Below are 25,491 nucleotides of genomic sequence, written 5' to 3'. Positions count from 1 at the left end.
TAAATGATGACTTGCGGGCTGCTGGGAAATAAGGCTGCCGTCACTCCCATGGAGGAGTATTTGGAGGCTGCAGAGACGTGTGCCTGCAGCTGCTCCCTGGGAGGAGGGAGTGGTGATTGGCAAACTCAGAGAAGGGAGTGCCAGACAGTAAGGAGAGGTCTCAGAAAAAGGCAGTAAGGTCTAAAAGGGAACAGACCTTCACTGCTGGCTAGAGGGTCCCTGAGCTGGAATCCAGAGTAGAGGGAGGGCCTGTCAGCCACTGAGGGAGTGGCACTATGCGGCAGTGAATGGAAAGTCTGCCTAGGATTGAGGAAGAAACCCTTTGGTACCCCAGAAGGGGAAAATGCAAATAGTGATCTGGCCGGACGGCTGAGTCATTTAGAGACAGCAGCAGCTCAGGGAGCAAGAAAGGGGCTGCAGACCTGGAGAGAGAAGTGGAGAGATGGCATGTGACTGGTGGAAGGGGTGTTGACTTTGTGAGCTATTCTCCAGAGTGACCAGGAGGAGGCACCATCTTAATGTCACACACCCACTAAGAATTCTCTGGTCCTAGACCAAAGTGTATTCTGGGCTTTGATCCTGAAATGTCTGCTGATCACAACAACTCTTATTGCTGAGAAAGATGTGGTCTTGGAGATAACCTACACCCATCCCATTTAGCCCCAGTAGAAAAGAGCAATCCGTTTCTGTTCTTGAACTGGATCCAGTACTGGGTGGGTCACCAATGTAGTGCCTTAAGATCTGGGTTTCCAGAATCAGAGAAGAATCCAACAAGACTCTGAGATTGTGCTCCCCCTTGATAGTTCAAGGACAGTCTCTGATGGTTCCTTAAAGTGCTTCCTTCTTCCAACCACTGTAACTTCAGCTTTGCCCAGACTGAACGTGAGCTTCTTCTCTTCATTCAGGTCCCTATTTCACCCAGACACTAGGGACAGCAAGGCAAGCATGCTGTCTGTTCTCAGTGAGAAAGACAAACCTGAGTGTCACCTGCAACATGGTGGCATTGTGATCTCCAGTCTGGTGATTCTAGTGTTAATAATCATCAGTTATTCGAAGTGGAAGAACTTTTTTTTTTGTTCAATTATAACCTGTGCATGCACAAGAGAGAAGCAGAGCATTATTATCAGCATTGCAGTACCCACCGTGATGTTATTGTAATGGTAATGTTTCCAAATATCCCATCCTACAACAAAAGGTCAAGAAGTAGTAACCACTCAGGCAAGCACAGTGACTGACTTCCTTTCTGCTTTGCATGAGGTCTCCTCTGAAAATGAAGACAGAAATAACCAAGTCCGTTTGTAAAACTTGGAGTGAAAGGTGTGTGTACAAAACCAATTAAGGAAAGAATTGCTTTTAGCTGCTATTTTCCTCTGCACTCTTCTGGAAATTTACCTTCCTATACTAATTAACCTCTGGGTGACTATGTAAATTAGATGGTTTCTTTACAATATTCCTGTGCTAGTGAAGTGAGGTTCTAAAGTGATTTAAAGATAACCAGCAATGTTTCTTTGCAGGGTTTTCCACAATAAAGATATTGGAATGGGCAGGTTATCTAAGGAATTAGATGTGTGTACATTTGATGTAGTGGGTGGAGCTGGTGGAAGATGGAAAGGAGTAGGAAGAAACAATTCTCTCCCATATGCATGGGCCAGATCCTCAGCTTGTGTAAATGAGGATAGCTCCACAGAAGTCAATGAAGAGATGTCAGTCTACATCAGCTGAGGACCTGGTCTCATATGTTTGTGTTCTTTTATGCCACTCTAATGAGAGAAAAAGAGAATGTGAGGGATGCCTAATCTGGTTTTGGGATTGGAGTACCTTGTGATTTGGGGAATTAATTTTAGTAACTAGGCCGACAGAGCATCATTTGGGAATTGGCAGTTTATTTTCCCTTGTGATTTACTCTGTAATTATTTTGACTGGGTGTCAGATAGTGGGAGAAAAGGATGCTTGGGGGAAAAAATTTAATTGAGGCAGTAAGGGACAGATTTAAGTCAATGGGAACTGGGTGCCTAGATGCTTTTGAAAATACCACTAGGCATCTATTTGCATCTTAAAATGTCTGAATACCTTTAAAAATCTGGCCCTAAGTACCTTTTGCAAAAATGACTTAAGCACTTTGTAGCCTCAATCCTTATTGACTTTCAGTAGGGCCCAAGATTAATAAAGGGACTTAGGTACTACAACACTGAACATGTCAGCACCTAACTTTTAGGCATCAAGGAAATCATAGGAACACAACTGTGATCCACAAAGCCTGTGTTAGGCACCTAGACTCCCTAAACAATGAATGGGGAGAGATAGGCACCAAAGAATGCAATCCACAAAATTCAGCACACTAGGTGGGGGTTACCTAAACTACCCTATGGAAGATATCAACAAAGTGGGGAGGTGCTAATCCTCGCCCCTCTCAGACATAGTTGCCTAAATCTACGCTGCGGGGAGACTCCTATCTCTGCTTAGTGATTCACAAATGGGAACCCACTGCCTGGAATCGGGCAGCTTAGGCATCTGAGATGTTCCTGAGGGAATGAGTTAGGTGCCTGTCTCACACCATACAAATGAGCCAGAGAAGGAGATGATGGTGTCCATCTTACATAGCTGGTGGTTAGAGCACTCAGCTGAGATGTAGGAGACCCAAGTCCAATTCCTGTCCACCTCTCCCCACAGGGGGAGAAATGATTTGAAGAGGGGCTTCCCTCCTCTCAGGAGAATGCTCTAGCTGTTGACTGATGCAATATGGAATTCCAATGTGTGCAATTATCTTCTGTTGAAGCTGTTCCACTGTGGACAAATATGTTTAAAAATCTGAGCCATAGTCAATAGTAATCAGGAGACAGTCAAGTTGAGAGAATCACTTCAAGAGAGGTTGAGAGATGCAGGTGACAGGAATAAGGGAATTAGGGAATAAGACTATTTAAAGGGAATGTCATCTTTGCATTAGTGGTATTCATGGGTGGCTACTGCAATCTGAAGGGAGTGAGATTCTTCAGTGTGGTTGAAGGGAGATGTGCAGACCCTTGCAATCTGATAGATTTGGGAGCCCATTACTCATTACATCTCCTTGTTTCATTCTACCTCACATGCCCAAACCGGGTGCTTGAGGTTGCCATGAGGAAGCTGCTGGCAGGGCACTCTCAATGAGGGCCCCATTGACTCTGGTATTTTTTTCCCAACATCTGCCCACAAGAGCCTGGATTTGTTAACCTTTTGGACATACTCCAAGGCTCTCCTTATTGCTCCAGTATTTGGACAGGGATTGGAAGGAGGGTGGGGCTGTTTAGTTTTTGAGTGTGAGGTGGGAATAACTTGTAGTCAGCCACAGATTTTTGTAGGTTCAATATAATTGTGGATTAGTGTGTTTTAAATGTTGAAAGAGGAACTCAGTGTGGGAGGGGCACTCCAACTGTGTTTTAAAATCGAAAGAAGGAAAACTTTTGAGAAAACATGCAGTATATATATATATATATATATATATATATATATATATATATATATATATTAAGCAACAAAATTACTTAGCTGCCTCCTTTCCCCACCCCATGATCAGCCTCATGCTCCAGCTGGTTTCCATGGTGGTTGTTACTGTCACTGCATGGCTCATGCTAGAGTATCACATTGGATAGGAGCCAGCTCAACAAGAAAAATAAAGGTTTCAGAGTAGCAATCGTGTTAGTCTGTATCCGCAAAAAGAACAGGAGTATTTGTGGCACCTTAGAGACTAACAAATTTATTTGAGCATAAGCTTTCATGAGCTACAGCTCACTTCATCGGATGCATGAAAAATGAAGTGAGTTTTTAAGAGGTAATGTGCTAAATGTTCTTCTCAGTCTGGCTACCAATATGTGCTGGCTAGGTTTGTGCTTTAACTTTGCAGGTCACTTTCTTAAAAAAACCAAAACCAAACAAAAAATGCTGAAGGTTAAACTTTCGATAGTTAGGGAGGGCATGGCCTACTGATCTGATCATAGGCTTTGGTGCCAAAAACTCTCAAGTTCTTATCCCAGCTCTGACAAGCCTTTGGCAAATCAGATGTAGGGGAATTTTCTAAGGGACTTCTTCATGTGTTCTGTGGAGAATTTGGCTACCCACTTTGAGGGGCTCTGATATAAAGGGGAAATTTTAAAGCATAATGTGAGTGGTGCTTGTTCTTTGAAAATCTGCTGTCAGCATTGGGTGCTAGCATCTGGGTGCTTAGGCTCAGCTGGGTAATAGCCACTGAACGCTATATGGTGCTATCCTTTCCAAGCACTACTGTTATCCCTGGTTATAAGAATCACAGACTCTTCTCCCATTCAAAGCACTTCCACGATCCTTTCATGGTGTGCCTGTGGGCTGCTGGGACACTACTACAACTTCACCCATACCCAGATTGATAGAAAACCCTCAGAAACAATTAGTTGTCAGTAGATGTGGGAAATTGTGTACTTTTTAATAAGTGCTATCAAAACAAGCTTTTCACATTCACATTCTGCAACAAATGTTAAAAGAAGTGGAATAAGAAGTGGATTATGGATAAATTTTACCAAAGATTGGGTAAGTGCAAATATCCACTTGGGTACTTGTCTAGAAGCTCAAATAGGATTTGGGCACCCAGGAGATAACCAGGCTGATGTTCGCCTGCACCTAAGTTGCCTGCACACTCAGCATATAACAACACTTTTTATAAGGATCCATGCATACTTCCTGGGTGCTCAGGGACAAGAAGAGGAGAGCCCAAATTGCCAGTGATGTCTGGGTAGCCTATGTGAGCAATACAAAAACAGGCTATTTTAACACACCACTATAGAATGGCCAAACCTTCATAATTTGGGGTGAGAAATGATGGCATCTGGCCAAGCTTCTGAAAACACTGACCTAAACTTTTCTGCCTCAGTCTGATCTGTAAATGGGAGATAATATAACTTAATTAATTACATGACAGGAGTCATGAGGATTTTTGTAAGGCACTTTGCAGGTTAAAAGTTGCGTATTACTGAATTTAATAGGAGCTTGGCCATTGACTTCAACAGCAGCAGGGCTGGGTCCAATGTTGATGTTAAGTAGATAATTCAGGGCAAGGCTCTGATTTTGCTGAATGAACTGCACCACTTATATATCATATTTGTGCCTAAAAACCTGGAAGCTAGAATCCAAATCCCGCTGTGCTTAATTCTCACCAAGACAAATCTCTCATGGGTGTTTTCCCTGAGAAATTAAGGTTGAGGAAGAATGGCAAGAGCTGACTTTGTACTATCACTGCCAGACTACTACTTCAGGGTCTGATCCTGAAATTGATAGACTATATTAAGAGGACTGTGCAGGCACAGCAGTCTGCCCACATGTTTTCAATTGCAAGATTGGAACTTTTCTTATTCATAGAAATCATGTCCTCGGTTATATCACGGGTATTTTCTGATCTTTGCAGTTCAAAAATAACTCAATTTTCTTAGTAAAAAGGGGCAACACTTATTTCAGAAGTTAGTACAATTCTGTTATATGCTTGGGATTTCCAGCTGTTATTTGTACCTGTTGTAATTGGATTGATGCCTAGTGGTTCCACTGTTGTTCACGACTTGTGATGTTTCCTTTCTAAACCCCATTTTAAAAAATTCTAACTCAGTCAAAAAGTATTCACTCAGATCTGAAATGTGCCATACATAATCTAGCAAGGATGCAGCCTCTAAATGCGTGTAAGTTTGTAACATGCAGAAAGCCTATTACTCATCACAAGTTTGGATATGCCCATCATATCCAGAGAGAAAATCAAACTTTTCAAAGCAAGCTAGTGAAACAGCACAACTGCCACACGAAAAACATTTCCAGTATGTCTGGATCTCTTTCTGAAAATGAACATTATTTAAAACCTTTTATTTTTCTTTTGCTGCATTCTTGAGACTGCAGTAGAATCTGTTAAAGAGATTCTGGGGGCAGGAAGAAAGGAGAAATAGTGCAGACTGAACATCCAAGCAGTAGTTAACAACATAAAGCCTTCTGTAGTAATATAAGAAAGCATCTGTAAGATAAAACAGAAGATGGGAAAGGAAGAAAACAGCACTAAGGTACTTATTTTCTTGGAGAGTGATTCTGCTGTAATATATTTAGCACCCTCGTGAAGAGCAAAAGTCTTTGCTGAGTCAAAATGAAAAGGGAAAAACAGCACTTCTTATTATTCTAAATATTTGTTATTTTACCTAATACTTGTCAGGAAGAATGTAAAACATTTGTTGTGATAATATCAGCAGAGAGAAGACCCCAGATGTTTTTGGTCAGCTTGTAAATACAAAATCAGCCAGCAGTCTCATATATGCCAAGCTGAAAATATTCCATAATTCATCTCCAAATATTCTCTGCTACATGCCTTATTAAAAAAACAAAACAACCCCCCCAGACATTTATATAGCATATTTCTTCACTTAACACTTTATAAACATTGGGTCTGATCCTATAAGCCCTCCACATATAGACCTTCCTTTATAGTCTATGAGATCAGTGCATGGAGAACAGGCAAGATTGGAACCTATATCCATAGTAGGATTATACAGAGAAACTCTGGATGGAATGTGATAACCAGGTAGTGTGCATCACACAGAACGACAGGGGAGAGAGGGAAACTTTGAGGACACTGGCTCAAACCCCTTCTCTTACAAAAGGTGCCATGAGATCTTCAATGTCTACATAGAATAGACAGGAGCTCAGCTTTTAACGCACCATTTATGTACCTAGAAAGAATGCAGAGAGCTAGTCCTAGCAAGATTTGAACCTGAAGTTCTAAAAACTCTAAGCATTCCCAAAGTGATTCTTAGGCCTAGACACAAAGCTATACCTTCCAGCTATAAGTTATTTGCAAGTGAAAGTCCAGAACATCCCATTTTATTAGTGATACTCTAATTGTTGTTGTCTCTTGGGTCATGAGATGACCTTTCCTGCCATTTTTAAAAAACAATTAAAACCAGCATGGTATACTGGTGATATGAATAACACAGAAGCAGCCCCTTTCCCTTCACTGGTCACTTTCTGCTCCCTGTTAACTCTCCCCAGTGCATGATTTTCTTGTTCTGGAAATTTCCTCTCCCCTCCCCCACCCTTTCTGGGGCTGGACCTTTAACTCTGGTAAAATCAAGCGGTGGCCTCCCTGAAATGGCCGCTCTAGAAGTTGCTGCATATTTTGCTCTTCTACTTGGTATGTTTTCTCTTTCATATTGTAGAGGAGATAGATGGCAAGCTCTCAGAGGAAGCGACTCTCACTGGAGACAGGGAGTAAAGGTGTGATAATTTTTTAAAATTAGCATTCAAGAAGGAATAACTAGACTGAGCAATGGCATCTGTAAGGGCCATTTGACTCAAGAAGTAGGCTGAGGCCTTTGGCTTAGAAAAAGAAGATTGGGTTTCAAACTGATCTTGCATATCCTTCATCTGAATCAACTACAGAAGCATGGCAACCTCAGAAATCCAGCAAACGAAGTAATGCAATTAATACTATGCAGGCCTAGTTTCCTAAAATATGTACCTCAGCAATATATTTGCCTATCTAAATCTGGAAAATTGCACATTTTTATCTCTATCCCTGGAGAAAAACAAGCACATATTTTTTTCCACTCATTGTAACTGATTTCTTTCCATGTTAAAAAGTTAAAAAGCATTATAGTATCAAAAGGGCTCTATTATACACACTGAGATTACAAGGAGTGCACTCAGTTGTTGTTGTTTTTAAGCAGAGTGGATGGAGGAAAAGAAGCTTAACTTCTTGGCATTCAAAAATGAACAACGGTTTATTCAAAGTGCAGGAAAACAAATGTGGAATACCCTAAAAAGCTCAGATCATTCATAAGTAAAGTGGTGCTATGGCTCATAGAGAATACTCTACCACTATTATCTAGTAGTCACATTCATAAGCTTTTGGTCAACCAGTATGATTAATAGCCATTTCATTATACAGGGTCATAATATGCATGTAGTATGGTTGCCAACCCCCCAGGATTGTCCTGGAGTCTCCAGGAATTAAAAATTAATCTTTAATTAAAGATTGTCATATGATGAAACCTCCAGGAATATGTCCAACCAAAATTGGCAACTCTAGCATGGAGCCATACAAACAGATAAAGGATGATGTCTCTTCCCTGTAGAGCTTACAGTCTGAGGTCCAGATACTGCTATTGGATCAAAGTGGCCAGACCCTTGTACCCATACGCAGTCCCATTGAATTGTTTGAGGTTCTGAAAGATGATCATGGATCAGATTTCAGGACAGGGGCCTACATCAGAGAGCCCATATTTGCTGATGTGATCAGTTCCTCGGCAAAAACATTTATTTCTTTGCCTTTATTCAGAAGAGTTGTGAAAGGATTGCAAAAGGAATTAGTAACACAATCCCTCAACTGTAAGTATTTTAACTGATTAACTGTCACCCCAAAGGTTTCCTCAAGTTCAGCAAATGAATACAATCTGTCTTACAACATATATCATGTAATTTGTTAAGGCTTTTGTTTAATCATGCATCCCAAATGAAGGTTTTTTGTTTGTTTGGTTGGTTGGTTGGTTGGTTTTGTTTAATTTTCAGTTAGGAAGTGAAATCTGAGTAGAATGGAAAAAACTAAAAGTGAACTGAAAATGCACTTTTAAAAAATTAAAGAATGCCAAATTAAATATTGGATGTCTCAAACAAGTAAGAAAGAGGAAAATTCAGCACATACTGCTTTATTTTAAATATATCTTTATTTGTCTCAGGCCTACATTGTCTAAATATGTTATTGATTTCCTGTTCTGACTTGTCCTGATGCTTAGAGCCCTGCAAATCTGCAGATATCTGTTTATATCTGCAGATATCCTCATCCGCAGATGTGGATGCCGATATTCATGGACATTGTTTGTGGACCGCAGATGGATGCAGATCCAAATTTTATTATCTAAAGCCCTGCAAATCTGCAGCTATTTACTTTATATCTGTGGATATCCACATCTGGATGTGGATCCAAATTTTGTATCTGTGCAGGGCTCTACTGATGCTACAGTGTGCTCGCTGCTGGTGACGACACACATAAGAACCTGACTGCACATAGCCTACTGAGGTAAGTCCTTTCGGAGAAAGCAACATTCCATGTGGAAGAAGCCTGGAGCATACTGAGACCTGATCCTGCCATGACTTAAGCATGTACTTAACTTTAAACATGGAAGAAGCTAAACTGAGTTAAACAGAACTACTCATTTGGGTAAATCCTTGTAGGATCAGGATCTAAAAGACAGCATAATTAAGGTGCAACAGAGTGCAGAGGTTAGAGGAGGATAGCAGGAAATAAATTTCCCTATCAGTGGCAGGGGAGAAGCCTGGGAGGTGCGAGACAAAGAGGATGAGGATGGAGATTTCAGTCGATCTCGTTTTTGAAAAAATTGGCAAGTTCTTATGCAGAGAGGAGAAAGGTTTTAGGAAGGAGCAAAAGGCTGGAAGTAAGTGGGAGTGTGAGAGTGAATGAGAGTGGCATAGCAGTACTTCTTTGCAAGGAATATGGCAGAACTGAATGAGGAGATAATGCATTTGCAGTGGACGAAGCACACATGGTCCCTAGAGGTGTTCAGTGGTAGAGCTGGTATAAACATAAAGTTTTAAAAAATGAATATTTCAGAGACTAGTTTGTTCTACTGGGTTTCAAAAAGGGTCAATTTTCTATTCTCAGAGTTTTATGTAGAAATATTTTATGGATTTATTTAGTTTTCAAAAGCTAAATGTGTTGTTTCAAAATTCAAAATTTCAATTTTTTAAAAAAACTGTTTTTTAAAAACCCTCACCAATTACTAAGAAAAACGATGAAATCCTCCAACCCCCGAAAACAACAACTAAAATGGGCAAGAATGGAAAATTTGGAGGTAATCAAAATGTTTTCACGGGTATTTGGCTTTGAAAAATTGTCATTTTTTTTGAAAATTTTCTAACAAAAGATGTGTGTCCAGCTCTGCTCAGTGGCACAAGAATGAAAATAAAGGAATTGGGTATAAGGAATGAGCCATGATTGTGATTTAATAGGGGACAGACTTAGTAAAAGTGTGTGACTGAGAACTATATTTCTCTATATATCAATAGTATATAGCAAATATTAATGTACATTATCCCTATTTCTAGATCAGTCTATTGATACATAAGCATGTAACACATTTGGATTTCTACTGCAAATGCAGTCATATTTTTACCTTGGATACAGTCCTGCAAATTCAGGTATATGGGTAATAGTTCCTAGAAGCAGGCAACAGACCACGTAAACAGCCAACATAGCACATAATGAAGTTCACAGAGAACAAATTTTGTAACCACAAAATGTCAGCTCCACCAACCTTTCCTCTGGATGATTTCCTTAGATAAATTAGATAAATGGATAAAATATTCTCAGTGTGATAAAATAAATATTGATGGTTTTAATATTTTATATGAAATTCAGTAGAAATGAGCTTCACCTGCCTCTCACTGCACAGCAATGTGTATAACATGTTTCTCTGTTATGTACCTCATCACAATGTCTACATGCAATCATCTTCCTACTATCACTATTCATTTTTCATGTGTCAAGTGCTCATTAACCCTTTAACCCCAGTGAGTGAAAGCCAGTGCTATGATTTTTCCTTATAGGACATCCAACACTGGGAAATCGCTGCTGTTAGTTCCAACTGGTTAAGAAGAATGAATTTAAATGCTTATGCTTTTTATTGATAATTGTGAGTACGTGATACAAGTCTATCAGGGGAGTGTTTCCAATGGAGTTCTATAATAGTCCACTAAATATGGTAATCTGCACTTTATCTTTTAAAAGTCTGATTTTAAAATATTGTGTTACAACTCTACATTTTGACAATGGTAAAATATTATCTTATTGAATTTAATGAATGATAATATCTGATGAGATTTTTGGAATGTGTTCTATATAAAAATAGTATTATGAAGGAAAGCTGCCATTCACTTGTTGAAAGTTGGTGAAAACACTACTAATTCTGATTTGTTAGCATTGTGTACTTACTTTGCACAAGAGTAAATGACTACACAAGATATGAGGCAGTGGAAAATTAAGCCTAATCTCTCTCTCTCTCTCTGTTGCACGTCTGTGTAAATGTATATTTGTATATGCTTAACTTTGCACACTTGTTATCCCTCCTTTCCTTAGCTCTGAAGAAAATGGAGTTCAGAACCAGAGACAAGTAGCTGGTGACGGTAACTAGCTCTTTCTTGCCAAAAGAAGCCATATGGAAGTGGTTCACGTTATAATAGTTAATGACAAATTGTATGAAAAGACACACAGTTGTATATTAGAGAGCTGGATTTAGCAACAAATACATCATAGTATAAGGAAGTGGAAGCTGTTTGTGGTTATTTTGGCCTCTTAGGTAAATACTGTGTAGCCAAAGAAACATTACATTATGTATGCTACAAGTAATTATATTTTGGTAAGTTTCTATAAATTACCCAAGAACAACAGGAAGCCAGTCTGGTTTACTGTGTAAATATGCATATAAACAGGATTGGTTAAATGTAGTTATATATTTTACCTAACAAGCCAGGTAGTAACCTATTAAATCTATTGGAAGATGATCTGCCCTATTTGTTTTAACGTGTTATTCACCAAAAGGATTGTAATAACTGCTTTAAAAATTATGGGTTGGATCTTCTGGACCAGCTGAGCTGCACTTGCTGCAGAACTGATGTGGGGATGAGAAAGGAGGGAGGTGGCTTTATGCCATTTGTACATCCCCTTGATACTGAGGCTATCCAGGGGCCAGTTGAGCCCCCAGAGGAATTTAGAGCAGCCTTAAGGTAAAGGGTAGGTAGCACAGAACAGCTATACTAGCTCTATATCACCCAAGGATTCACCTACACTGGGGGGATTCCCATTTAACCAGCTTAAAACCACTGCTACTGACGTGTTGTAAATAGGTCATAAAAAAACCAGGATTTGGCTCAGAACACTCTATTGTGCAAATACATATTTAGGTACATGTTTTATTTTTTTAAAAACAAAACCTTGTAAGATCTCTTTTTAAAGTATTTCCTGCAGTTTTACTGTCACTGCTTCTCAAAAATTTAACATCTTGGAGGTAATATTTTTATTTCACAAAATACCAGAGATTATTCTTGCTTTTTAATCAGTTAAAAGATATACAATATTTGCCTAAGTTTTTAGTATTAGTTAATTTATTGTCCTAGCATTATTTTAAATGTTTAGAATCAATTTATCTGTGTATCTTTGATACATGGAGATCCTGATCCTGCAGTCCTTACACATACAAATCTCACATTATAGGATGTTCTGACTGAGACAGAACTACAGAGATGACACTCGGATTTTGCCAAAGAATATTTTACATCTTTCAGGAAAACTAATTATTTTATTTAATTACATCTCTTTTAAAGCAGGGGTGTATTTATAGGAACTATTGTGTTGACATAAATCCAAAACAGGTCAATGGTTAAAAACATGTTGACCAACAGTGTTCTGTACAAATAATGAGGAGTCCTTGTGGCACCTTAGAGACTAACAAATTTATTTGGGCATAAGCTTTCCTGGGTTACGTAAATAATACAGTTCAGTAAATATCCTCATGTCTTTTTAATTCAAGTACTCTGCCAGTGGGTCGCTTTTCTCAGTTTTCGTTTGTCAAGCCCAGAGACCAAATTGTTAGTATTGCTAAAAGGAACATTGGTTTATGCCTATTTCATTGTTTTGTGTTTCAAACTTTGACCATCCGGGTGACTCAGAGAAATCAAATCTTGCATTTTCAGTTTGGTTACTGTTTTGCATGTGTCATAATTTCACTTCTTCTTTTAAAGAGACACTATTAGTATATATAAAAAAATCACACCTAGGTCTGATTCTTTTTAACCTGCCATTGTTATAAGCAACACACAGCAGTACATCCAACCCACTCTTCCCTGCCCTTCCTCTCAGTCCCCCCTCCTTTCACACACACATACGTTCCTCAACTACCCCTCCGTGCCTCCACAATCCCCAGTCTGCTCCACCAAGCCCCTCGCCCCAGTAATCTCTGCTCATTCCTAAACGCCTTCCCATCTGTTCCTCAGCTCCCCATGCCCCCCAAAGGCTGAGCTGTTATTACCCCTCCCCCCCATCTCCTTCACCATCCCATCTCCCCTCCCCGCCTGGCTCCTCCACCCCTTGGCCTCGCTCCCGCTTAGCTCCTTATCCCCCCCCCGGCAGATCTCCATCTACCTCCCCCGCCCCCGGCTCCCCTGCCCTGTAGTGTCCCCCCTGAGACTCGGGGAGAGCGGAGCCCAGGTACGGCTCCCCCCCCCAGAGCCGGCGGCTTCCCCAGGCAGACGGGCACGTGCAGCTCGTTCACACACGCTCGCGGGGCCGCCTGAGGCGGAGCGCGAGCGTGTGTGCACGAGCGACCAGGGCACGTTCGGAGCCGGAGCCGGAGCCGGAGCCGGTCCCGGCGCAGCAGCAGCAGCAGCAGCAGCAAGAGGCACGAGCGCGCCGGCCGGGCGGTGGGTGTTCCCAGCCCACCTCTCAGGATGGGGCGGGGCCGGCCGCGCACCGGGGATTTCAGCGACCAGAGCCGCAGCTGTACGGTCCCTCCTCCTCTTGCTCCTCCCCCGACTGATTGTTTTGGGGGGCGGGCGGAAGGGGGGATACATTACATGCCAGCAAAGCAGTTTAGTTCCTGCTGATCCATCACACGTACAGAAAAGGGACTTGCCCGCGCGCGGGGCTTGGTTTGTTGCTGGGGGAGAGAAAAGGGGGCCCCTTTTGTTTGGGTTGCCTTCGCCCCTCTGCTCCGCCCTCCCATCCCCTGCGTCCCCTCTGGTCCCCTGCGCTGAGGAGGGCAAAGAGAGTGGGAGAAAAGGCTGCCTCGCAACCCCTTTCCCCCCTTCTCGAGCGGGCCCCCAGTGCAATTCGATGCGTCCCTGGTAAGGCTCCCCCGCGCTATATTGTGTCCTCTCTTGTTTCTGAAGCCTCCACCCACTGGCCCACCCTACATTTAGCACATCATGTGATCCGGGTAAGTCATTTGCAAGTACAACAGTTCTCTGTGTTGCCCCCATTCATTTCCTGAGAACTGCATAGAGCAGCAGAGGGAGACCGTGTGAGTGAATGCGTGTGTGAGAGAGAACGTGTGTGTGTGTGTGTGTGTGTGAGAGGGGGGGGGGAGGAGAGAGAGGGAGAGAGGGGACTCTGTATAAGGGAAAGAAAACAGTTTCTCCTGCTCTGCAGCTTCTGTTCAGGTCTGTGCCTATTCCATTTCTTATCAGAATAAACATACCTTTTCTTTTTTTCTCTTGCTGTCCCAATCAGTCAGCTTTCAGATAACATTTTATTTTCCTGTCATTACATTATTGTAAAATGTTGGAAGGCTGATCTCTCGAATGGGGCAAGCGCTGGAGGGCAGGAGGGAGAAGCTTTTGCAAACCAAGGATATGTGCAAGGCTTTTATTAAATTACCTGTAAAAAAGATGTTTAAAAAAACTAAAAAAAAACCCCAAAAACCTTTGTCAAATAATGCATGCTAACATGTAGTTTACACAGAGTGGGACTGTTTGGTCATGTAAGTGACAGTGGCAAGGAAACAGATCAATGTCATGTTGAATTTGGGGTTGCTGCTCTAGTTTGTCATTCAAAAAATCTGTTTGTGTGCATGTTATTTGGAGGAGGAGGGTAACGGGTTAAGGTGGGGATGACACTGTTGGCATTAATAGTGGTCATTGTGCTACAGTCGTTATTGTCTCCAGTAGTAATGATGTGTAACTGTCACTTGCCACAGTGCATAGTTCATGGCAGTAGCTGGGGGATGGCCTATGGCTGTTATTTTCAATTAAGGTGGACCAAGCTAGAGTTGGCAAGGGAGAACTTTACATTGAGACCAGTCATGAAGAGTGTTGAGCGTCAGCTTGGGAGCCACCGCAGCTTGTCTGTTATAAGCTTGCTGTAACCTGACGAGTGAGTGTTGACCTCAGTGACATTAGTTTGTGTTAAAGCAAGAGGCTTCTATGCAAGAGGAATCAATTCTGATTTTATTCATAATAGAGCCTATTATTGGAACTTTCTGTGACCGTTTATATTGAGGGCAAAAAAGAACTTGCAAGAGCTGATTAATAGTGTATTTAAACTGAATGTTTGGGGGGGAAGTACCAAATCCTTTGTGCTATGTGTTCCCTCCATCTCTCCCACTCTATTCTCTCCCCTCACAAAAAGCTTACAGTTCTGTGTATCTTAACAGTAATAATAACTTTAATTCAACTGATAAAAGCTGACTGTGCTCAGTTAAAGTCTAAGTACAGTGGAATTTATAATCTGGATAAATAGCCTATGTAGTTGGTATTGTCACTTTTACTAATTTTAACTATTCAGATTGTTAAAGAACTGTTCTGTACAGATAATTTTAAGAAATTCCATTGAATAATGTTTTTTTAATCAAACTGATTAGTTAAAAATATAAGTAAGGACTGTTGTACCAGTTCCTCTCCAATGCTGGGGAAACAAACACTCATATTTACATTAAAACATGTGCATAGAACTGCTACAGCAGACGAGTGCCAGTCAAACAAACGTCACCCTGTAAATCCACCTAAACCATTCCATTCCCTTTTCTTACTGGAGGATAGAGTTGTTTGGCAACGTAAATGGTCTGACATAAAATTTTGCTGATGACAGGCAGGGTGGTGCAGGAGTTTGCAATGTGAATAGGAGTGGTCACTTTTAAACACTGGGTGTATTCCTGTTAGATTTTTTTTTTAAACTGTCATTTACAGAAACATAATTTTAATTCAGTTTCAAGAAGCAGTAGCTGGGTTATTCAGTGTTAGCTGTTGTCACCACCTATTGCCAGATATGTTAAGATATGTATTTTATGCATTTAAAAGCAGAACAAAAATGAGTAGATATTATAAAATATATTGAAGATAAACAGTTTAGTTTGATTTTATGATTTATGTCAGCTTTGTAAAATTCTAAATGTTTGTGGCAATTTTTTTCCTGCATAAGTGGCTAACCAGCTCTTTTTTTTCATTGTCAGTCATGGTATAAATTTTTATTTTATTTTATTTTTTGCTATGGCATGCAGATATTCATGGCAACTTTGCAAGGGTGCTTTATATAGTACTGGTGCATGACCTCCATTTTCTGGTTGATCTCCAACTCTAAAATGTTAAAGGAACAGCAGAGTAACCTCGAGTGTAGAATTAGTAACTTTGCTGGAGATTGGAGATGGGGTGATATGGGCATTTTATTGATCATATAAAGCTATACTAAATCTAGACTGAGTGTTCGTTTTTTTCTCTGTGTTGTTTTTTTTTAAAAAAGCTTCTGAACAGGACACAGTCAACTTAAAAATCTCATTACTGTCTGAAAATGTTGTACCGTCTAGGCAGTGGTTCTCAACCTTTCCAGACTATTTAACCCTTTCAGATGTCTGATTTGTCTTGCATACCCCAAGTTTTACCTTACTTCAAAACTACTTGCTTACAAAATCAGACTTCAAAGTACAAAAGTGTCACAGCACACTATTGCTGAAAAATTACTTTTTCATTTTTTCTGTATGAAATTTTAGTTTGTACTGACTTTAGTAGTGCTTTTTATGTAGCCTGTTTATAAAATAGGTAAATATCTAGATGAGTTGATGTACCTCCTGGAAGACCTCTGTGTACTCCTGGTTGAGAATCACTGATCTAGAGTCCCAAATGAATCCTGTGACCACCATTGCTGAAAGAAGTTAGCAAATACAATATTCTCTTTTTTTTTCTTCATTGTGGCTTTGGCTACATTTATGTACAGTCATTTTCACTGTTTTGCTGATGGTCATTTTGCCTTGTCTTTATCATGCGCTAGCATGTTGGCATCCCTCTTTCACTGCTCTGGAGGAGCTCACATGCACATATGTTCCCCAGGTGCTGGAGCATGTGAGGCTTACCAGAAGCAGCAGAGCTGCTGCAGTTTCTGAGTTTGGGGCAAGGAGGGTATCTGCTTTTCCAAGGACTCCTACTTGGAGCCAAAAAGGGCCAGGAGGGAGTGGGTAGCCACATGAACACCCATCTTTCCCTGGGCCTTTCATGGAAATGGAGCTTTAGGAGATGGGTTGGGCAGGGAGTGATGAAACCTGACCTTAAGTGCTGTGAAAGCCTCCATTTTCTCCTTCCTGGAACACTGTAGAGTCTGGGGAGAAATTGAAGGTTGATGTGGAGGTCAGAGAGTTCTCTCCTTTCCCAGGCCCCTACCTGCAATCCAGGAGCAATGGGTGCCTATCATAGAATATCAGGGTTGGAAGGGACCTCAGGAGGTCATCTAGTCCAACCTCCTTGCTCAAAGCAGGACAAATCCCCAATATTTGCCCCAGATCCCTAAATGGCTCCCTCAAGGATTGAACTCACAACCCTGGGTTTAGCAGGCCAGTGCTCAAACCACTGAGCCATCCCTTCCCCCACAATGCCTAGGAGGTGGGGTGGAAGTAGGAGGAAGGATTCTTGATTCCCTTTTCTACTTTACTTGTCTAGATGCTGCTGTTGTTATGTTAGAAGCTGGTTGACATGTGCAGGGATGAGGGTTGTGTTCAACCACTTTTGCTGGTGGTGTTCTCAGGCCTGCATGTTGTCCCTTGTAAAGATTCTTAATTGACCTAAGTAGAAAAATCCTTGTAAATATTTTTAAAGGAGTTTTGTTGAGATTTAGTACAATTCAAAGGCTGCTCTGTTAGAATTTTTGTTGAAACTAGGCAGATCAGAAAATACTCAAGTTGGCTGTCACCTTAAAAGAGAGGTCCTCTAATATTTTGGGCTTGATTCTGCCCTCTGCTATGGTGATGCACTGGAATGGGCGTGGTAAGGGGCTTAGATTGTAAACTGTTTGAGATAGGGACCATCTTTTTGTTCTTTGTACAACACCTAGCACATGGGGGTCTTGGTCGACGACTGCAGTGCCTAGGTAAAACCACAATACAAGTAATAATAGATGGAGCCTTTTTCCTTTGAGTATACCAGGTAGGAGTGCTCCCAAACACTCAAGCGCCTTTTATTATACTAGTGTCAATGGACAAAACACTAATGTAATTCAGTGGGAGCACGACTGAGCCCCAAAAAAGCACTAGGGGGGAATATTCAATCCTTGTGGTGTGGTTAGGGTTTGGGTGTGCCAAGTCACATCCAGTAGTTATGAAAATGAGGGTACAGCTCCTGAGCAGAGAGGAAACAATGTACATCCACTGTGATAAACTGAGATGAGCCATCATACCCTGAAGCTGCAGGATTGCGTTTGTGAAGGTTGTGTGGCTGGCACTGCTCTTCACATTGCTACCCAACCTCCTGATCTGCTCCTTACAGAAAGGGGTAGCATTTTGCTGGTGGAATGCTGGAAAATATATCTTAAAAATGTATCTGATACTGTTGCATTTAGGTCAAACATTGTTTCCTGAGGACACAATTATGTTTGAGGGAATATTTATATTTGTCAAATCAGCTGTGTGTGCACCCACGGATAAGATACTTTTGTATTAGAGGAATGGAAAAATAATTAACTTTATTTTTGTCAAATGTTTTATCTGTGGCTCATCAAGGTTGTTCCCTCCCCCCATTTGAATGGAAATGACTGTGGTTTACCTTTCTCCGATATACAAAAAATAATAATTTCCCCTTCCAAGAAATTAGGTTTCATTTTTGGAAAAACTGATATTGGTGTAGCACTGAGGCCTTGACCTTCTCAACTCTTGGCTGGTGGTTGTTTACTACAGCTGCAGTCTGTGTCTGCTTGGAAGGGGAGGAGCTCAAACACAAACATGCTCACTTTCTCCAACTAAGATGAAAACATATTAAAAAGCCATTACATTTCATAGCAAGCATTAGTGAGACAGAGTTAAACAGTCATATTGGGGCTTTTCCTATATTCCTAAACAGAATATGCTAGGTTATATCTGTAAGATAGACTAAGTCTTGAAAGTGCAAATGTGAAAGCATGAAATGGCTAAATGTCTCATGCACTGAAGAAAATATTTGCTTTTTTAAAGATGAAATACAGGCTTGATGTTAGGAAAAGAGAAACAAAATATTTTACCCCAGTACTAAAAACATTTTAATATAGGTCAGAGTTGTTCAGTCAATCAGGAGCACTGTGTAACTTTACCCAGCGAGACTGAACCCAGGGTTCAGAAAGCGAACATTACACAATCCTCTTTTCTCAACTGAATAATATTGAAAGGGATTTTTTTTTGTTTGAAGGCCATATTAGATGAGAAATTAAGCAAAAGAGTAATATTTGAAGAATCACAATGTCAAAATGACTGTTTTAGTTTTAATATTTCTAAAAATAACTCTATTGAAAATCTTGGCAAGAGCGTTGACTCTAGTTCTAGTACTTGTCAGTGACCATTGGAAAAGTGGACAAACTGGGACAACTTCTTTTCAGAATGAAGATTTTGCAGTGTTTTCCAGTTAATTCATTCTGTGTGTGTACTTCAGGGTTTGTTTCCAAGCAGCAAAGTCAGTATAAGTGTGTGTTTTCCCTCTGGTTGTCTATTCTTAAGTCTTTTATTATTATACAGAGTAAAATCATTTGGTTACAAAAAATTGTTAAAAGAATTTTTTGAGGTGAGACAAGACAAGCGTAGAATTAACTTTGCTATGAAGTCAACTTTGAGTACTCTGCATAATGGAAACATACTGGGCCATAATGGAAACATACAGGGTGTGTTACTACCTTGCATTCCACTATAGGCTCTGTTTGTATTTACCATGGTTTATGGTAAGTGCCACAAACTTGGACTGGTTGAGCCAGAATCAAGCTATGAGAAATGCACAAAATAAGTATTGCATTTTCGTGGAACAGTTGTTGTCTGTATCTTGTTTGTGTATGACAGAGAATTTGGCCTAATGCAAGAACTGGAGTCTGGAACTCTTTAGTTTTAATCCTGGCTGCACCACGTTATGGCCTTGCATGAATAATTACCCCTATCTCATTTTCTCTATCTATGACTTGGGGCTAATGGAACATAGAAATATATGTGGTAATACTTAGCTCACAGGGAAGAACTAATTTATTGGTGCTTGTAAATTGTTTTTGAAGAGGTAAGATAGGCCAAATCTAGGGATCAGAACCAGCCAAAGTAGTAGACTTGGGTGCTGGGTGTCTCTCTTGTCTACTGGTATCTACCTCCAGTCCTCAGAATACAGCCCACTCAAGGAAATCTCCTTCTACTTCAGCCTACTGTTTGAAGTAGCTTTTATGGATGCATTGTATCCCTGCTGCAAAGCAAAATACTAGAATCTGGGTAGCACTGGACCTTTGGCACTGCCCCTCCTTGCCCCTGTACACTGTTCTGTAGGGAGTCCCAATGCTTGTCCTCAGGCTTCATATTGATTACCCCTGAATCATGTTTCCATACATATAACTGTATTGGTTGACTTGTCATGGGAGCCTCTACAGCTGCAGAGACAAGGGCTGGATTTGCCAATGTAAATGCTGTTGCTGATTATTATTATATACATTAAAACATTTAAAAAAACATTAAGATAGCAAAGTCAAGAACTGAAACGTTATGAAATGCCAGAATTAAGGCTGCTTGTATAGGGTCCTGTAAGAAAGAATATGCGATCATGTAATTAAAGACTGTGCATATGCATTTTGATACAAGGAGGCTGAAATAAGGTGGCACAGGCAACCCTAATTTGGTATTTTATAACTTCTTAGCACGTGACTATGTGACCATAAACATTTTGATGGGTTTTTTTAAATGTAATCTCTTATGTCTTGAAAAAGGGAACTAAAAATGAGAATTCTATCACGAGGTACCATATTTATCCCCCGTTGAGTCATCAGTAGTATTGCAACCCGGGAGCTTTAGCTTCACTGCTCCAAGCACTACCACTCGAACCCAAGTGCAGGCTGTTCTCCTTTATGTGAACTAACTACTAGAGAGGGCTCAGATACATTTTTTGCGAGTGGCTTACACAACCAGTTGGTAGGTAGCAGAGCAATTCTGGGAATCCTGGGTTCTATTCCTGGCTCTGGAGGTGAGCATGGACTAGTCCTTAAATGCAACACAAGCAAGCACCTAGATTCTGAAAAACAGTGCATTGAAGTAGATGAGACTTAGATCTGTTTTTCTGGAGACCGAGTTCTATTCCGAATTCTGCAAGGGGTGACCTTAAATAATAATTCAGTTGTCCCATATGTAAAATGGGGTAATGATGTTTGCCTGCTTCCTAATGAATGTGTTGTCTCACTCAATAGTCAGAGCTGTGAAGTGCACAGACTTAGCAACACAAATGAGTGGAAGAGTTAAGATTCTAATTTATGATCTCTTCCTGGTTCCCACTACACCTGCCCTAAGGCCAAAAGGTATTTTGGTGGTGCTTCTCCTGCTTGGCCTGTGTCCCTTCTGGAACTTTAGCTTTATGCCTACAATCTAGAAGGCTCGTGGAGGGCTGGGAACAAGATCATTGTAGGTGCATGTAGGGAGCTCTGAGGCTGGGAGCATGTGTAGTGTAGCTAGTATATCCAGAGATTTTTAGAAGCAGGCCTCTAAGAAGCTGTATTGAGCATGTGGCAGTGGTGATTCTAACATGCTTACATTTTGTCCAGATCTGTTTAGGTTTTCACTGGGATAGCAAAAGGCACATCATTGACCCTAGGATTATTTCCTCTGCCAAATATAAATTCCTTTTTCCAAACCTAGAGGTCTTCAAAGAAATGGTTGGAAAAAATATTCATATTGAGAGGTCCCCTCTGCTCCCCCCCATGGTCAGAAATAGCTGAACAATTTTTGTTGAAATCTTTCAAAACAATTCAACCTGAAACATATATCTGGCATGGACAATTTCAGCCCAAATTGTTGAAGTGTGTTAGACGTAACCTTGGAAATAATAAAATGAATGTCAAAGAAAGCTCTGATCATCAGGCACAGCGAGTGGTGTCTTTCTTTTATGAGGCCCCAGTGCTTTCAAGGGAGTCAGCTACAAAATGAGGCTACAGTCCTCCTAGCAAAGAGGACACACACATAAGTCATGAAAATAATCTATAACCAAATTGCAAAACACCTGACATGTTATATAACAAAGTATCTTGGACAGGGCGTGGTTCAGGTTGAGCTGGGTTTTAAAATTCAATCGGTTATTGTATTTACTAATGCCCCTCTGCCTCTTGTAATAGGGGTCAGTCAGGACCGCGACTCTCATTCTATGGAAGAAGGTTTGCAGGTCATCTTCAAGGACTGGTGATTGTACAGGTCTCAATTGCTAGTTAGGCTCTCATCTGAGGACTAAGCCTACTAGCACAGGAGCAACTACGTGCTTCTGTGGCCTCCAAATGTTAATTTGCAGATCTGTGAATATGTAATTTCTGTGGGGAAGGACAGGAGAACAGTCAAAGGCCATGAAATCACCTACATTTCTCTCAAACAAAATAGTCTGTTCTCCTTCCAGGCAGTTCTGCCCTCCACCCCATGTCCATCAATTTGATTGCCCTTTGCCCCCTTTTCCAGTGCTGCTCTGCTGCTCTTAGAATCATAGCAGATTAGGGTTGAAAGGGACCTCAGGAAGTCATCTAGTCTAACCCCCTGCTCAAAGCAGGACCAACCCCAACTAAATCATCCCATCCAGGGCTTTGTCAAGCTGGGCCTTAAAAACCTCTAAGGATGGAGATTCCACCACCTCACTAGGTAACCCAATCCAGTGCTTCACCACCCACCTAGTGAAATAGTGTTTCCTAATATCTAACCTAGACCTCCCCCACTGCAACTTGAAACCATTACTCCTTGTTTTGTCATCTGCCACCACTGAGAACACCAAACTCCATCCTCTTTAGAACCCCCCTTCAGGTAGTTGAAGGCTGCTATCAAATCCCCCCCCCCTCACTCTTCTGTTCTGCAGACTAACCAAGCCCAGTTCCCTCAGCCTCTCCTCAGAAGTCATGTGCCACAGTCCCCTAATTACATTCCCTTCCTGATTACACCCCTGCATGCTCAGGCAATATTTTTGTACTCCTCCCTAGTCATCTATCCAAGTTTCAACTTTTTGTAAGCTTCCTTTTTGTGTTTAAGCTCACCAAAGAATTCTCTGTTAAGCCAAGCTGGTCACCTGCCATATTTGCTATTCTTTCTACACATCAGGATGATTTATTCCTGCGCTCTCAATAAGGCTTCTTTAAAATACAGCCAGCTCTCCTGGACTCCTTTCCCCTCTCATATTAGCTCAGGGTATCCTGCCTATCAGTTCCCTGAGGGAGTCAAAGTCTGCTTTTGTGAAGTCCAGGATCCATATTCCGTTTGCTGTCCTTTCTTCCTTTTGTCAGGATCCTGAACTCAACTGTGTAATGATCACTGCTGCCCAGGTTGCCACCCACTTCTACTTTCCCTACCAATTCTTCCCTGTTTGTGAGCAGCAGGTCAAGAGGAGCACAGCCCCTAGTTGGTTCCTCCAGCACTTGCACCAGGAAGTTGTTCCCAACATTCTCCAAAAACTTCCTGGATTGTCTGTGTATTGCTGTATTGCTCTCCCAGCAGATGTCAGGGTGATTGAAGTCCCCTGTGAGAACCAGGGCCTGTGATCTGGAAACGTCTGTTAATTGTCTAAAGAAAGCCTCATCTCTGTCATCCTCCCGGTCTCGTGGTCTATAGCAGACGCACACCACGGCATCACCCTTGTTGCTCTCGTCTCTAAACTGAACCCAAAGGCTCTCAACAGGCTTTTCTCCAGTTTCATACTGGAGCTCTGAGCAATCATGCTGCTCCCTTACATACAGTGCAACTCCTCCAGCTTTTCTCCCCCACCTGTCCTTCCTGAACAGATAAAACTCATCCATGACAGTACTCCTGCTTGTTTCCCAGGCTTCTTGCATTCATGTATAGGCAGCTAAGATAACTAGCCAATTGCCCTACTTTCTCAGTATGAATCAGGAGGCCTCCCCTGTTGCACCCTCCTCCTTGTGTTTCCTCCCAGTATCCCACTTCCCCACTAACCTCCGGGCTTAGGTCACCATCCCCTGGCGAACCTAGTTTAAAGCCCTCCTCACTAGGTTAGCAAGCCTGCCTGCAAAGATGCTCTTCCCTCTGTTCATTAGGTGGATTCCATCTCTTCCTAACAATCCTTCTTCCTAGAACAGCATCCCATGGTTGAAGAATCCAAAACCCTCTCTCTGACACCACCTGTGTAACCAAGCCTTTACCTCCCCAATTCGATGGTCCTTCAATAGGGAGGATGGCCGAGAACATGACTTGTGCCTCAAACTCCTATATCCTCTTTCCAGAGCCACGTAATCTGCAGTGACCTGCTCAAAGTCATTCTTGGCAGTATCATTGTTGCCCACGTGGAGAAGTAGGAAGGGGTAGTGGTCTGAGGGTTTGATCAGTCTCGGCAGACATTCCGTCACATCCTGAGTTCTAGCTGCAGGCAATCAGTACACTTTTCGAGTTTCCCAGTCTGGAAGGCAGATGGAAGACTCTGTCCCCCTTAGGAGGGAGTCCCTGACCACCACCACCCGTCTCCTCCTCTTGGGAGTGATGGTCATGGAACCCCCATCTCTAGGACAATGCAGTCTGGTTGATGGGGTCTCCTTCTGATCCCTTCCCTCAGATAACTCTTCCAAACCATTTTCCACTGTAGTACCTGTGGAGAGAGCCTGAAAACATTTTCTTACCTCTACCTGCATTTGGGGGGTACATGGGTTCTCCTCTTTCTTCTTCTGGAGGTCACATGCTGCCAATTTTCTTCCCCATTCTGCACTGCCCTCTCTGATTCTTCAGCATGCTGTGCCTACAGTACCAAATGCTGATTTCTATCCAGAAAAATCTTCATTTTCTCTGATGCAATGCAGGGTTGATACTTGGGTTTCTAGTCCTTTAACCTTCTCTTCCAATATGGAGACCAGCTTGCACTTCATACAGACAAAGTCACTTCTGTCCTCTGGGAGAAAGACAAACATGGCACATCCTGTGCAGGTCACAACAGCTGATCGCTCGCTATCCATAATGTCGTTCTTTTAAGAGTTTCTTCAGATATTGTATTTACTGCTCACAGAAGCTTGAAAAACAAAAAAAACCCCAAAACTCTTGTGGGAACTCCCCCCAAGTGAACTCCCAGGCAAACTCCCTCTGTTTGCCTGTCCTCTGTTTGCCTGTCACTCGGTTCTCAACTGACTGCTTTTTTATAAGGCTCCTGTCTTGAAGCAGTTGGCCCGGCTCAAAGCCTTTCCTCCCACTCAAGGAAAGTGGGAACAAAGCACTCCCAATTCACACTTTTCAAACAGCCACAGGGTCAAACAGTCTCTTGTTGTTCTTTTGGCCATGCAGGAATCTGTGGGCCTCTTGGCTCTTCCTCCTGTACCTTAGCCTTCTCCTCCCCACTCCTAAAGCAGTGTCTAGTAACTCAAAAGCTGCTTTGATCTTTAGTCCCTTCCCACCCCACCCCCATATTGAGGAACTAGCATCAGTGGTTTGGCCATTATACACCCTGTATTCCCTCCTCTCATTCTGTGAAAAAAATGTAGCAAGCCTAGCTACGCTGCTTCATTTCTTGCTATCCCTTCCCTCAAAGGAGCAGGGC

General features: G+C 41.7%; 1 protein-coding gene across 7 annotated transcripts in view; it reads left to right on the top strand.

Moving 5' to 3' along the window:
* The first annotated feature begins 13,407 nt into the window (after window positions 1–13,407).
* Window positions 13,408–25,491, top strand: part of KLF12 (KLF transcription factor 12) — a 370,069-nt gene continuing 357,985 nt past the window's right edge. For 3 of the 7 annotated variants that reach the window (XM_073346803.2, XM_073346709.2, XM_073346719.2), the window contains exon 1: window positions 14,026–14,199. The gene's annotated coding sequence lies outside the window, so the exon portion shown is untranslated. Of the gene's footprint in view, window positions 13,541–13,615; window positions 13,977–14,025; window positions 14,200–14,519; window positions 14,912–25,491 lie in introns of those variants that run through there. The other 4 variants (XM_073346757.2, XM_073346728.2, XM_078853316.1 and 1 more) reach the window with 4 other exon arrangements.

This window comes from Lepidochelys kempii, chromosome 1 (genome assembly GCF_965140285.1).
Source record: "Lepidochelys kempii isolate rLepKem1 chromosome 1, rLepKem1.hap1, whole genome shotgun sequence".
NCBI lineage: Eukaryota > Metazoa > Chordata > Testudines > Cheloniidae > Lepidochelys > Lepidochelys kempii.
Note: the sequence above shows the minus strand (reverse complement) of the source record. Positions and strands in the feature narration are given on the sequence as shown.